General features: G+C 52.6%; 2 non-coding genes across 2 annotated transcripts; both read right to left on the bottom strand.

The window, feature by feature from the left end:
* Positions 1-72, bottom strand: TRNAM-CAU (transfer RNA methionine (anticodon CAU)). Its single transcript has one exon. It is a non-coding gene; the product is annotated as a tRNA-Met (tRNA).
* A 967-nt stretch (positions 73-1039) lies between these two features.
* On the bottom strand, positions 1040-1121 carry TRNAS-AGA (transfer RNA serine (anticodon AGA)). Its single transcript has one exon. It is a non-coding gene; the product is annotated as a tRNA-Ser (tRNA).
* Positions 1122-12037: the final 10916 nt, after the last annotated feature.

Raw genomic sequence — 12037 nt, 5'->3', positions numbered from 1 at the left:
TAGCAGAGGATGGTTTCGATCCATCGACCTCTGGGTTATGGGCCCAGCACGCTCCCGCTGCGCCACTCTGCTCCCCCTGGGGCTTGGCTGCCACTGGCCCCAGCCGGGCCTGACCCTGCCCGGGCACTGCTGGCTCTCGCTCTCCCCCTTCCTCTCTGCTTGGCCTCCCCCGCCCCACAAAACACACTCCCCAAAAAATTCATCTCCCTTGGGCATGCGCTCTACAGCTCCAGGGCCAGGCCTTGCCCTTCTCCCACGCCTCCCGCACACAGCCCTGCACGGCCACTTGCCCTTTGACCACCCAAGCTGGCGCTGCATGTGCTCAAGGCATCCCGGACGCAGGCTGCAGCCTTGGGCCTTACTAGGGACGGGGGCACCTGAAATCCAGCAACATCCTGACGGCTGCAGCCCTGCCCAGAAATCCAGCTCTGCTCCCAGCACACTGCAGGACTGCACCTGCCCGACAGTTTGGTTCTTTGCTGGCCAAGGAGGGACGCAGGCTCCCTTTGCTTAGAATTGCCAACGGAAGAAATTCTCCTCTTTTAGCTGTGCAAATTCTGGTGCCTGAGCTCAACGCTGCTCACGGTTACCCTGAAGGAAAAGCTCTGGGTTCTAGGCACTTTGTGCTAAGCAGGCTGTCAAGCTGCAGGTCCTTGCCTTTCACGCTTGGTGCTAATGTGAGGTGACAAAATGCTCAGCTCCAGGTGCTGTCCGCATTTCCCCTTTCCTTCTTCATTGATGCTGACAACATCTCTGAGCTTCTTTTCCCTTGCAGTGCTTCCCTCACGCCAAGTGGCTTGGCTGCAGGGCACAGACGGGCTTTTGTCCCCCTGCCCTTAGGTGTGCACCTCAGGCTTTCCCCTTGCCCCGAGGAAGGCCCTTCACGAAGCCAGGCAAGGCAGGCAAGGCCGCCAGCAGCTCCTCCCTTGCGGCTGCTCTGCGGGAACAGCCGGGGCTGCACTGGCAGGAGCCCTCCTCTGGGGCTGTGTCGCGGCTGCAGCGTGGTCAGCTGCCCGCAGCCCAAAAGGGGCACACGCCCCGTAGTTGGCAGGATTCGAACCTGCGCGGGGAAACCCCAATGGATTTCTAGTCCATCGCCTTCACCACTCGGCCACAACTACCTGCTCCAGCCCTCCCTGCCCTGCACATCACGTGCCCTGTGCCACGACACCAATGCCCAGGCACTTCGGCCCAAGGCTCCTCTTATGAACAAGTGTTTCAGATTGCTTAAAAAAATTGCTGGCAAGGGTATCAGCAAAAGCCAGATTTAAATATTAAATGAAAGCACAACTAAGTTCCTTGGCAAGACTCACTCTACTACTTACAGGACAGTTAAGGCACAACAAGGAAAAACAAGCAACAACAAAACCAAACAAAATCCAAGCAATCAAAACAGAAATAAACCAAGAACTATCTAGGGGAATGTGTGTGTTTGTGCGTGTGTCTCTCTCTCTCTGTGTCTCTGTGTGTGTGTGTGTGTGTGTGTGTGTGTGTGTGACAAAAGACAGGGAGGGCAAGGATATAAAGGAACACAGCCTAAAAGCTTAACAGCACTCAAACTTAACAGTATTTTAACTGAACCTATACATTAAACCTAATTAATATCTTAACCTTAAAATTTAACAGAGGAATAACACTTGAATAGCATTTAACCTAACATAGAACTTCAAAGTTATACTTAGCAACTTAGCAGGAGAACAACACTTAGCAGCATTTAGGTAAGGTTATGTCATACATGAAATCCCTACTTGTGCTTGGTCTTTGCATATTAAGTGCTTTAATTAATTAATTTTGAGTTAAATATTTTAAAATTGAATGTTAAAATTAACCCATCAGCCCAGGTACACAAATCAAGTTTTATTATTATGGTTTTCACTTGTTCAAAGCAGTCTATTTGCACCCTTCCCAGTAAAAAATCCCCAGTTAAAAGTTCCCCAGTTAAAATCCCTTTTCAAACATTAATCACTTGTACACCATAAGAGTTATCCTTCCTGTGTTTACTGTATACTTTTACAAGTGTTTTAAGATGTGTTGGATGTATTTTTTGGTGTTTTTACTTGTACTTTGGTTCCAAGGCAGATTTCAAAACCCCAGTTCCAACAAACAGCCCAGCCCCTATAGCCATTACCCTGTAAGCAAGTACCATAGCAACCTGAATTTTAATGACCCTTATCTCAACTAATACTACCCCTCTGACAAGGATGAGCCATTGGTGGACAGAGATAATCTGTCAAAGGGAAAACACCAATCACCTTAAACTGAAGGGGTGGGCTGTGGGCGGGCTGTGGGCGGAGCAAAGGCACTATAAAACAACGAGCCAGCAAAAGACATGCCCCTTCTCTCCGGCCTTGCTGAGGTTGAGTTCAGTGCTGGGAAGGCCTACTCCTATTAAGGAACCTTTAGTAATTTTTTTGGCTTTTGGACCAGCCAAAAGCCAGCCTAGCACTGCAAGCCCTTTTTCGCTACCTGAGGTCTAGTGCTGTTTCAGCCAGAAGATCTAAAATCCCTGCGCTCCTGGGGCATACCATCTACCGAGCCATAGGATCCCAAATTTTTACATTTTGCTAATTTTTGTAATTTTTCAATTTTTCCATTTTTAATAAATTACTTTAATTTTTAACTAAGAGTTGTCTCTTTTCTCACAGTTTATAACTGTAACTTTACTTACAGGCCTAACTTCCTTAGATATCCAAGGTACTTAAACATCTAAGAAAGCAGTATTTCTCCCAGATTTGCTATAGCATATGCACACGTGCACGCACACAGACATAAAGAGTTAGTGTGAGCAAGTTACCTGTGAAAAATTCCCACAGAGGTCAGTGAAATACTCACTTTGGATGCCTTTGCATCTCCCGACGGGCAAAGGGTCAGGCCTCAAGGAGTGGGGGTGTCAGCCCAGGACTCCTCGTTGTTTGGCAATCCTCCAAGTACTGCAAACCTGAGAGTTTGCTGTCTCTGAGAGGCATCTCACTCAGAGGGAGATTGCTGGTCGCAGCCTGCTGCGCTCCAGGAGAACTCAAATGGTCTCATTTTGGACCGCTGTTTATAGGGTCGCAAGAGAGTGGGCTTTAGCCATAACAATGTTCCATCCTAGCCACAGTTTGTGTTGCCACTTTCTTTGAAACTGTGAGAACAGGAATGTTATGGCGTTCAGGCAACAAAAGTATTTTCCAAGACCAGTCATAAGGAAAAGGGGAGCTCGTTAGACAGCAGTTCTTGGGAAGAGACAGTGTTTCTGATAAGCTCAGGAAGAGCTGAGAACAGGTGCTGTTTTCAAGGCCAAGGCCTAATGAGCATTTCTCAGATCTCAGTGCAGCCTGAAAAAGGAGGGGGGAGGAATGCACCCCCACAGCTCCACTCCACCTTTGTAGTTGGGACCCTCAGAGAGCCAGACGGGCTCCTGAGGCCACATTCCAGAGGCCCAAGAGACACAAGCCCAGGGTCTCTGGCTGCAGCTCCCTGAGCCTTGGCCTCAGCCAGGCACCTGGGAGACCCTGCCCTGTGGCTGTGGTCATTCATCCTCTCCTGTGCTCCTCGCCCTGACAAGCCTTGACTGAACCAGCTGCAAGAGGAAGCATCCCCTTCACCAAACCAGCTGGGCAGTGAAAGGTTCCTCACCACCAGGTGCTGCTGCATGATACAGCTGGGAACAGCCCGTGACCATAACAGCAGCATCAGCTTCCCATGAGCAGCATGAGCCACGGTGGGGAACAAAGGATAATCAGTCATCCCACGACAGCCTTGAAACGTTCTCTCGATGAATTGTAGCCCAAGTGGAAGACCCCCATTGTTGCTTCAGTTTTGGAAACAATTTCCAAATGTCTTGGGAGTTGTTTCCAGTACTTACCACCATGGATTATGTCAGAGATGGAACCTTACTGATGACTAAGGCAAATCATCTTGTGAGCCTGTAAACAGCTCTGTCCTGAGTGAGGCTCTTGGAGGCCTCCTGGACCACAGCGGGCTGTGCCAGCACCTCCCTCTGGGTGGAACGTCTCTCGCAGCTTGAGAACCATAAAGCTGGGGTACTTGAAAGACCACCACTGATGATGAGGCCTGGTTTGATCCACACACACATCCACGCACACTCCTCAAAGCCCAACCCACGCTTGGTTGAGAAATGCAAAGGGAATTGATGTGACTATTTCAATGAGCCCGAGGGGCATTTTCAATAGGTACATTTACACACCTGAATACAGATGTGCTCTTCTCTGTGCCTCTGTGGGTGTGGGTGTGTGTGAATTGATAATGGTATCAATGTTGTCACCGTGGATTTGTAATTAACTCCCTGCTATGACTGTGGATTGAGTGCTGCTAAACCCTTTTGCACCCTTCTAATTTTGTATCCATATCCTTTGCATACCGTACACTTCTAGATGCACAGTGTCCCTATAAAACATTAAACATTGATTACAATTCAATATGCTATTTATGCTTCATCCATTTAGGAAGTAACAGAGTGAACTTTGCCATCAAACTGTTGAAGCCACACTGCCTATGTCCAGCCATGAAAAGAAGTGTTTTTCTCCTTTCCAGCCCACAATCATGTACTCATCCCATTGAGAAAATTCCAACATCACCAACAGAAGAGATAAGATTGATTTTCCTATGCTTTTGTGAAGAAGCTCTGACAGGACTGAAAAGTTGCTCAAAATATCTTTATTAACTCTCACAAAGAACAAATTGGCACCGGGCCCTGCAAGACCGTGATCTCCAGGTTACAGACCCAAGCTCAGTGACTGAGGCTTTGGTGCTCTGGTGTAATTTCTGGGAGTATTTTGTGCAGCTGCAGGTAACCTCAGGACAGAAGCCAGTACTCACCCTGGCAGAGCAGGTGGTAGCTGAGGGAGGAGGAGAACAAACGACCACAACTCTCCAGCCATTCTGCACAAAGGCTTTAATGAGAAGGAGCAAAAGCAGCGGCACAGAACACAGACCAAGGGACACGTGTGCGGGGGCCAGGCAGGGAAAGAGATCGGCCCGTTTGCCAAGGACAGAGCGGATGACCCGCCAGCTTCAGCAGATCTGACCGCAGCGGGGGAAAGGCAGACACAGGCCTGACCCCCCCAGCCCAAGGGAGCCCCCAGAAGAGATGGGAACCCCTGCACTGCTGAGGGAGCTGCCCACAGCAGCTGACAGAGAGGATCCCACGGCTGTGCTCTGAGGGAAAGAGGTGAGGATGGGGCCCGGCATGGTCACCACCACCGGCGAAGGCTCGATGAACACCGTGGAGTCAGCGCAGCGGGCGACACAGGGCTCACTGCAGCTGCTTGCAAGGGGGGTTGGGCCACAGGGGCCGCAGGGCCGTGGGGGACAGGGTCTGCAGCAAGACATCTCTCGGCGCAGGAGGCAAAGCTGCAACACAGAGCAGGGAGCGCCAACCAGCCTCAGGATCAGTCTGTCTGGCCCTCAGCTCTCTCCAGGGACACGTGTGGTCTTCAAAACACGCTCTGTGCCTACAGCTCCCACAACCCTCCTCGTGCCCTGCGAGTGGCACGGCACAGGAAGGCCGCCCCACTTCAGGAATAGGACCCAGCACAGTGGCTTTAAGGCCCCTGTGGAAAGACGGGTCACAGCCCATGTCCAGAAGAGACATGGCTGTGTTAGAGATGTCTGGAGACATTTTGCTACACCACGGCAGGTGCAAATTCTGCTGGGCAAATACCCCTGCAGCTGAGCCCCACTGATCCCCTTCTGCTGGAACAAAGCCCCCTCTTCCCAGCTGTCCCCAGCCACCACCATGGAAAGGCTGACGGCCCTTCAACAGTTCTGTGTCAGGGCCAAGCTGAGGCAGCCCAAGGATCAGCCTGGACAGCCTCCATGACAGCAGTTCAGCCCACAGGGAGAGATGGAGCGGACTCAGGCTTACCTCGTTCCTCGAGGAAAGGCACGCCAGAGAGGAGGAGGATGCAGAGCCTGGAGCATCGCAGCCTTTTATGCCGTGTCCCAGAGCCCTGTGGGGCCACAAACATTCTTTGTTCGTGAAACATCCAAACTCCTGGGAGTGGCTACTTGTGAGGCCTTGCTGCTGATGAAGTCCCTTTGTCTTTCATCTTAAATGTTGTGCTCCCACTTCATACAACCCAGAATCCTGCCATGATTCTTAGAATCACCTGGGGATGGAATGGATCTTAAATCATCTAGCTTGAGCACCCTGAAATGGCTTCTACAACTTCTCTGGGGAACCTGTTCTAGTGTTTCACTCCTCTCAGAGGAAAGGATTCCTTCCCAATAGCTAATCTAAATATACCTGCTTTCAGTTTAAAACCAGTAGCCCTTGTCCCATCCCTACACACCCCAACCAAGTGTCCCTCCCTTTCTAAACTGAAGGTCTCCTGGGAGCCCTCTCTTCTCTGCTGCACAACCCCAACCCTCTCAGCCTGTCTTCACAGAGCAACAGCTCCAGTTGCCTGATGGTCTTTGTGGCTCCTCTTGACCCACTGCAGCAGGTCGGTGCGTTTCTTAGGCTGTGGGTCCTAGAGCTGGACACAGTACCCCAGCTATGGTGTCATGAGAGCCAAGGACAGCAGGACAATCCCCTCCCTCAACCTGCTGGCCACACGGCTCTGGATGCAGCCCAGGATACGACTGGCTTTCTGCCGGCGCATGGTGCAGGCTCATGTTCAGTATTTCAACCATCAGAACCTGCAAGTCCTTCTGTGCAGGGCCGCTCTCGATCCACTCATGGCCTAGCCTGTGTCCATGTTTGGGATTGCCCTGACCTTGGCACCTGACCTTGTTGAACTTCATGAGGTTTGCAAGACCCACCTCCTCCATCCCTCTGGATGGCATCCCTTTCTCTAGAGTACCAACCACTATCGCTTTCCAGGCGCTGCGGCTTTTCTGTGACATAGCGCGAGGTGCTGCGATCTTCCAAAAGCGTCTCCTTAGCGAAGCCGCTCGGCAGCATCAGCACACACTCACACATGTGTGCATGCACAAACCCACTGATAGCTCCAGTAATAATGCTTGATGGCAAAGAGGCAGGGAGAGTCTCTGGGTAGAGTTCCACGGACGAAGGTTTATTGCAGCCGCACCATGAAGGGGTCAAGGGACAAAAGACAATGGAGAGTCCAGGTGTAAGTACGGGAGCGGGGCGAGCATGAGACCAATGATCTGAGGGCATAGGGGGTGGTACAAAGGCGGGACTAGGGAATGGGAGCCAATGGGAAAGCTCTAGGGGAGTGGCGATAGGCAAGGGCCAATGGGGGAACGTGGAGTGGAGAACTTTCTAGGGCATGGGACATATAAGGTAGCAAGGGGGCAGAGAGGCCAATGGCCAACCAGGAACGCAGAACTGGAGTGCATTAGCATAGCAACCCAAAGCATTCTGGGAGACACTTCTTTTCTCACCCTAACCTGGGAAGAATTCTCTGGTACAAGGGACTGTCTTAGCAGAGGACTCTCTTTGTATCTCGTACCACAGGCTAACCGGCCCCACAAACCACATCACTTTGCTCAATGTCACCCACAAACCTGCTGAGGATGCACTCAATTCCCCCTAACACCCCTTCCCCCCTGCCCCCCCATGTCTCCCAGCAAGCTGTTAAATATTCCTGGTGCCCTCACCAAACCCTGAGAACTCACACTCATCACCGGTTGGACGCTGCTCAAGTTGGACATTGAGCTCTCGACCACAAGTCCTGGAGTGCTGCCATCCATCCAATTCCATGTGCACTGAGTGGCCACCCCCCATAAAATCCACGTCACTCCTATTTAGAGAGAAGGATGCAAAGAGCAGGTCCAGCAGTGCCTCTCCTCTGGTCAGGCTCTCCATCCCCTGTGCTAGGAAGTTGTCCTCAACACACTCTAGTAGTTCCCAGGACTGCTGGCAGTTAGTTCCCTGTGCCGCTTTGCCAGCAGATGACTGAGTGGTTTAAGTTCCTCTCAGGACCAGGGCCAAGTGAGTGGGCTGTGTCCCAACATCAAAACAATTCATCTGTGTCCCAGAAGCATAAGGCCAATTGGCTCAGAGGTCTGAGGCTGGAGTGGAGGAAGACTGGAGGTGGGTTTGTGTCACACGGATTGCCTTTGTCACATTGCCCTCTTCATGGGGACAGTGCCCGCCTGTCAACAGTACAATGAGAGACACCTCAAGTGAGCCCTCAAGTGCTTTTGGTGCAGATGCACAAGCCAGCCCTGAGAGGCATTTCTCCCCAGGGGTCACTTTGACAAGGAGGAGACGGTGGGTAAGTTGAGGCGGAAGGTCAAGGCTGCACAGTCCCGTAGAGAAGAAGAGACGCACCTCTCCAGGGCTGTGGCAAAACTCAGTGGCAAAGAAGGATCACTGTGGGCCGGAGAGAAAGCTCCTCATTGAGAGGAGTCAGGACCACGAGGGCCTTGCTTTCTGTTATCAGTCTCTGCCACAGCCTGCTTTTTTCTGCCCATGAGCCTGGGGAAGAGAGGCAGATTCACAACCAAGACAAGAAAACCAAGGACTCAATAAACTGTCTCTCAAGGGACTTGTCTAAGGGAATCTCCACAGCTGTGTGTCCCTCGAAAACTAAGCAGGGCCCTCATGCATTTTACAAGCAGAGCTCTGGCCTCAGCTTGGGAAGTTGAGATCCTCTAGAGAACAAGGAAATCAACACGTAGGAAGGTGATCAAAGGCATGTGCCTACGTCTCTCCCGAAAAGACAAATGGACCCGTTCTCTCACACACTGATCGACCCCTTTTGCTCAGCATGTCCATCCCGGAGGCCAGGATCTGCATGGTGGCCTTGGGGAAGACGCTGAGGGCAGGGAACCCACAGCTCATGGCTCTTTTTCCTGGGGCAGGCATCCCTTTGCCCATTCAATGCATTTTGCAGTTCAAAGGGATAATGGATCAGTCTCCCAGAGCATGTGGGAATCATTGTGATGTGGAAGAGTTGGGAAAATCCATGAGCTTCAGGCAAACCTGAATCATCCTGATGTGGAAATGAGTGCACACGGTGCCCTGGACTCAGGCATTCCAGGGATACCAGAGCACATAGCCTCTTCCCTCCAAAATTTCTGTCTTTGTTGGGGGCGTTTCCAGACCTTTTAGGACCAGTCCCAAACCACCTCGTACGTCTGTGGAATCCTGTGCTGCTGCTGCTGCAGCTTTCCAAAAGGCATTGCCTTTCGGTGGCTGCTCCAGGGCCCATGGGATGCAGGGCAACCCAGGATAATGGAGATTAGGACAGACCACTGGAAGTCCTCTGATCCTGGTCTGAGAGGAACAAACTTCCCAGTTGCCTCCAGAAGCTGTGGGCCTTGTGCCATTGTCCTCTGAACACTGCCACTGTCAGACAGGTCCCCGTCTCTTGGACAGCTCTTCCAGGGATGCCCTGCACCCCTGGGGAGCTACCAGGAGATGGAAAGGGCTCCTACAGCTGATCTTCCCAGGTCCTTGAGGGGGACGACCACCAGGAGATGACACTGAGGCTGCCTGCACTGGTGAGCACATGCCACATGGCAGTCTGGAGAGAACAGGGCTGGGTATGTGCAGGGAATGCCACCTGCTCTGCATTGCACTCTCAGGCCAGTGACAAGGAACCCCTTTGGGGCAGAAGGGCTGGAAAGCAGAGAGAAAGTCTGTCCCAAGAGAGCTTTCACTCTAAGTCCTCTGGGGAGCTTTCACCCCCTAATCCTGAGAGTTCCTTACTGTCCATCTCCAGATCCCACCCCACAAGCCTGGGATCTGATCACCCCGTGGATGGTGCCCTTTCCTTGGCACTGCAGAAGCCACATCTGGGTTGGTGTCCCCATTTGGTGTCCCCAGGGACAAGGGAGGTGGTGGTGATCTCTTATGGCAGAGGACCAGGCAGAACATAAGGGCTGCAGCACCTGCTGTATGGGGGGAGGCGGAGAGCACTGTGCTTGTGCAACCTGGTGGAGATGAGCAAGGTGTGGAGGGGGGCATGGAGCTGCTGTCTCCACCACCTCCTGGAGGTTCTGGAGAGAATGAAGCCAAACTCTCCTGAGAGGTGCACTGCCAAAGGGCAAGAGGCAGCAATTGCAAATTGCAAGAAAAGAAATCCCAGGGCTCCCTGGGGGAAGACAAGGGACAGGCCTGGGAGAGCTGCACAAGGGACAGTGACCTCTTTCTTGAGCTGTGTCAGTGCTTAGAAGTCAGCAGGACAAAGGCCCAGAGCCTGCTGAGGAACCGGGGCAGTTTGATCTGCCCAGAGCAGTTGATAGGAGCACAATACCTCTAGAGCTCTATCCCGACCTGCTGGGGTGGATCTGGGGTACTCTGAGTCACTACGGCCCTTGAGCAGCCACCAAAAGGCACGTCTCCACGCCTTGGGAGACAGCAAATGCAGGACATTGCAGAGAAGCACCAGGTGATCCAGGAATGGGGATAAAAGGTGGGGAAATGCCCTTCATGGCAGCAGAACATTGAGGATATGAGCTCTGTTAACCCTTGAACGCCTGAGTCTGCAGCACCCAGTCCACTGAAGTCCACACTGGGTGACTCAGGTTTGCCTGGAGCTCAGGGATTTTCCCAACTCTTCCACATCACAATGACACCCACGGGCTCTGGGAGACTGATCCAGTGTCCCTTTGAAATGTAAAATGTATGGAATGGGAAACCCCACTCCTGACCCAGAAAAAAGAGCTGTGAGCTTTGGGCTCCCTGCCCTAAGCCTTTCCCCAAAGCTGCCATCCTGGTCTCTGGCCTCTGGGACGAACACGCTGAGCAAAACAGGTCAATGTGGCTGTGGGTCTCTTTCAGGGAAGGACACGGCATCTCTTTGATCACAAAACCAGGCCGTGGCACAGCCTGTGGACCGTAAGCAAATCCCTGTGGCTGTCACTCAGGCCTGCAGGGGACATCCTTCCAGCTGAACATGGGCTTTGCTTGCCACTGAGCTTTGCCACCTCCCTGCAGAGCTGGGTCTCTTCCCCACTATGGGATTGTGCAGTGTTGACTTTCTGCCTCAACTGAGCCACAGTCTTCTGTACATCTGTGATGACCCGTGGAAGTAATGACTCTCAGGATTAGCCTGAGTGCCAGCACTGAAAGCTCCTGAGAGCTGACCTGGGGTGTCTCTCATGGCTGAATTTAACTGTAACTGGAGCCAAATTAACCATCAAGAAGAACAAGTGACAGAAGCAATGGACACTACGCAAATCCATTTAAACTCACCTTACGCACTGGTCTGGAAACTCCAAGTCAAGTGGCCTTAGGAAGCTGGGACACAGATGAATCATTTCCTTATTGGCTGGTGTGAAACTGGAGAAAAATGCCTGAGATGAAAGAGGCAGGGACTTCACCAGCAGCAAGGCCTCGCAAGTAGCCACTCCCAGGAGTTTGGATATTTCGCGAACAAAGAATGTTTGTGGCCCCACAGGGCTCTGGGACACGGCATAAAAGGCTGCGATGCTCCAGGCTCTGCATCCTCCTCCTCTCTGGCGTGCCTTTCCTCGAGGAACGAGGTAAGCCTGAGTCCGCTCCATCTCTCCCTGTGGGCTGAACTGCTGTCATGGAGGCTGTCCAGGCTGATCCTTGGGCTGCCTCAGCTTGGCCCTGACACAGAACTGTTGAAGGGCCGTCAGCCTTTCCATGGTGGTGGCTGGGGACAGCTGGGAAGAGGGGGCTTTGTTCCAGCAGAAGGGGATCAATGGGGCTCAGCTGCAGGGGTATTTGCCCAGCAGAATTTGCACCTGCCGTGGTGTAGCAAAATGTCTCCGGACATCTCTAACACAGCCATGTCTCTTCTGGACATGGGCTGTGACCCGTCTTTCCACAGGGGCCTTAAAGCCACTGTGCTGGGTCCTATTCCTGAAGTGGGGCAGCCTTCCTGTGCCGTGCCACTCGCAGGGCACGAGGAGGGTTGTGGGAGCTGTAGGCACAGAGCGTGTTTTGAAGACCGCACGTGTCCCTGGAGAGAGCTGAGGGCCAGACAGACTGATCCTGAGGCTGGTTGGCGCTCCCTGCTCTGTGTTGCAGCTTTGCCTCCTGCGCCGAGAGATGTCTTGCTGCAGACCCTGTCCCCCACGGCCCTGCGGCCCCTGTGGCCCAACCCCCCTTGCAAGCAGCTGCAGTGAGCCCTGTGTCGCCCGCTGC

The sequence above is a fragment of the Aphelocoma coerulescens genome, chromosome 9 (assembly GCF_041296385.1).
Source record: "Aphelocoma coerulescens isolate FSJ_1873_10779 chromosome 9, UR_Acoe_1.0, whole genome shotgun sequence".
NCBI lineage: Eukaryota > Metazoa > Chordata > Aves > Passeriformes > Corvidae > Aphelocoma > Aphelocoma coerulescens.
Note: the sequence above shows the minus strand (reverse complement) of the source record. Positions and strands in the feature narration are given on the sequence as shown.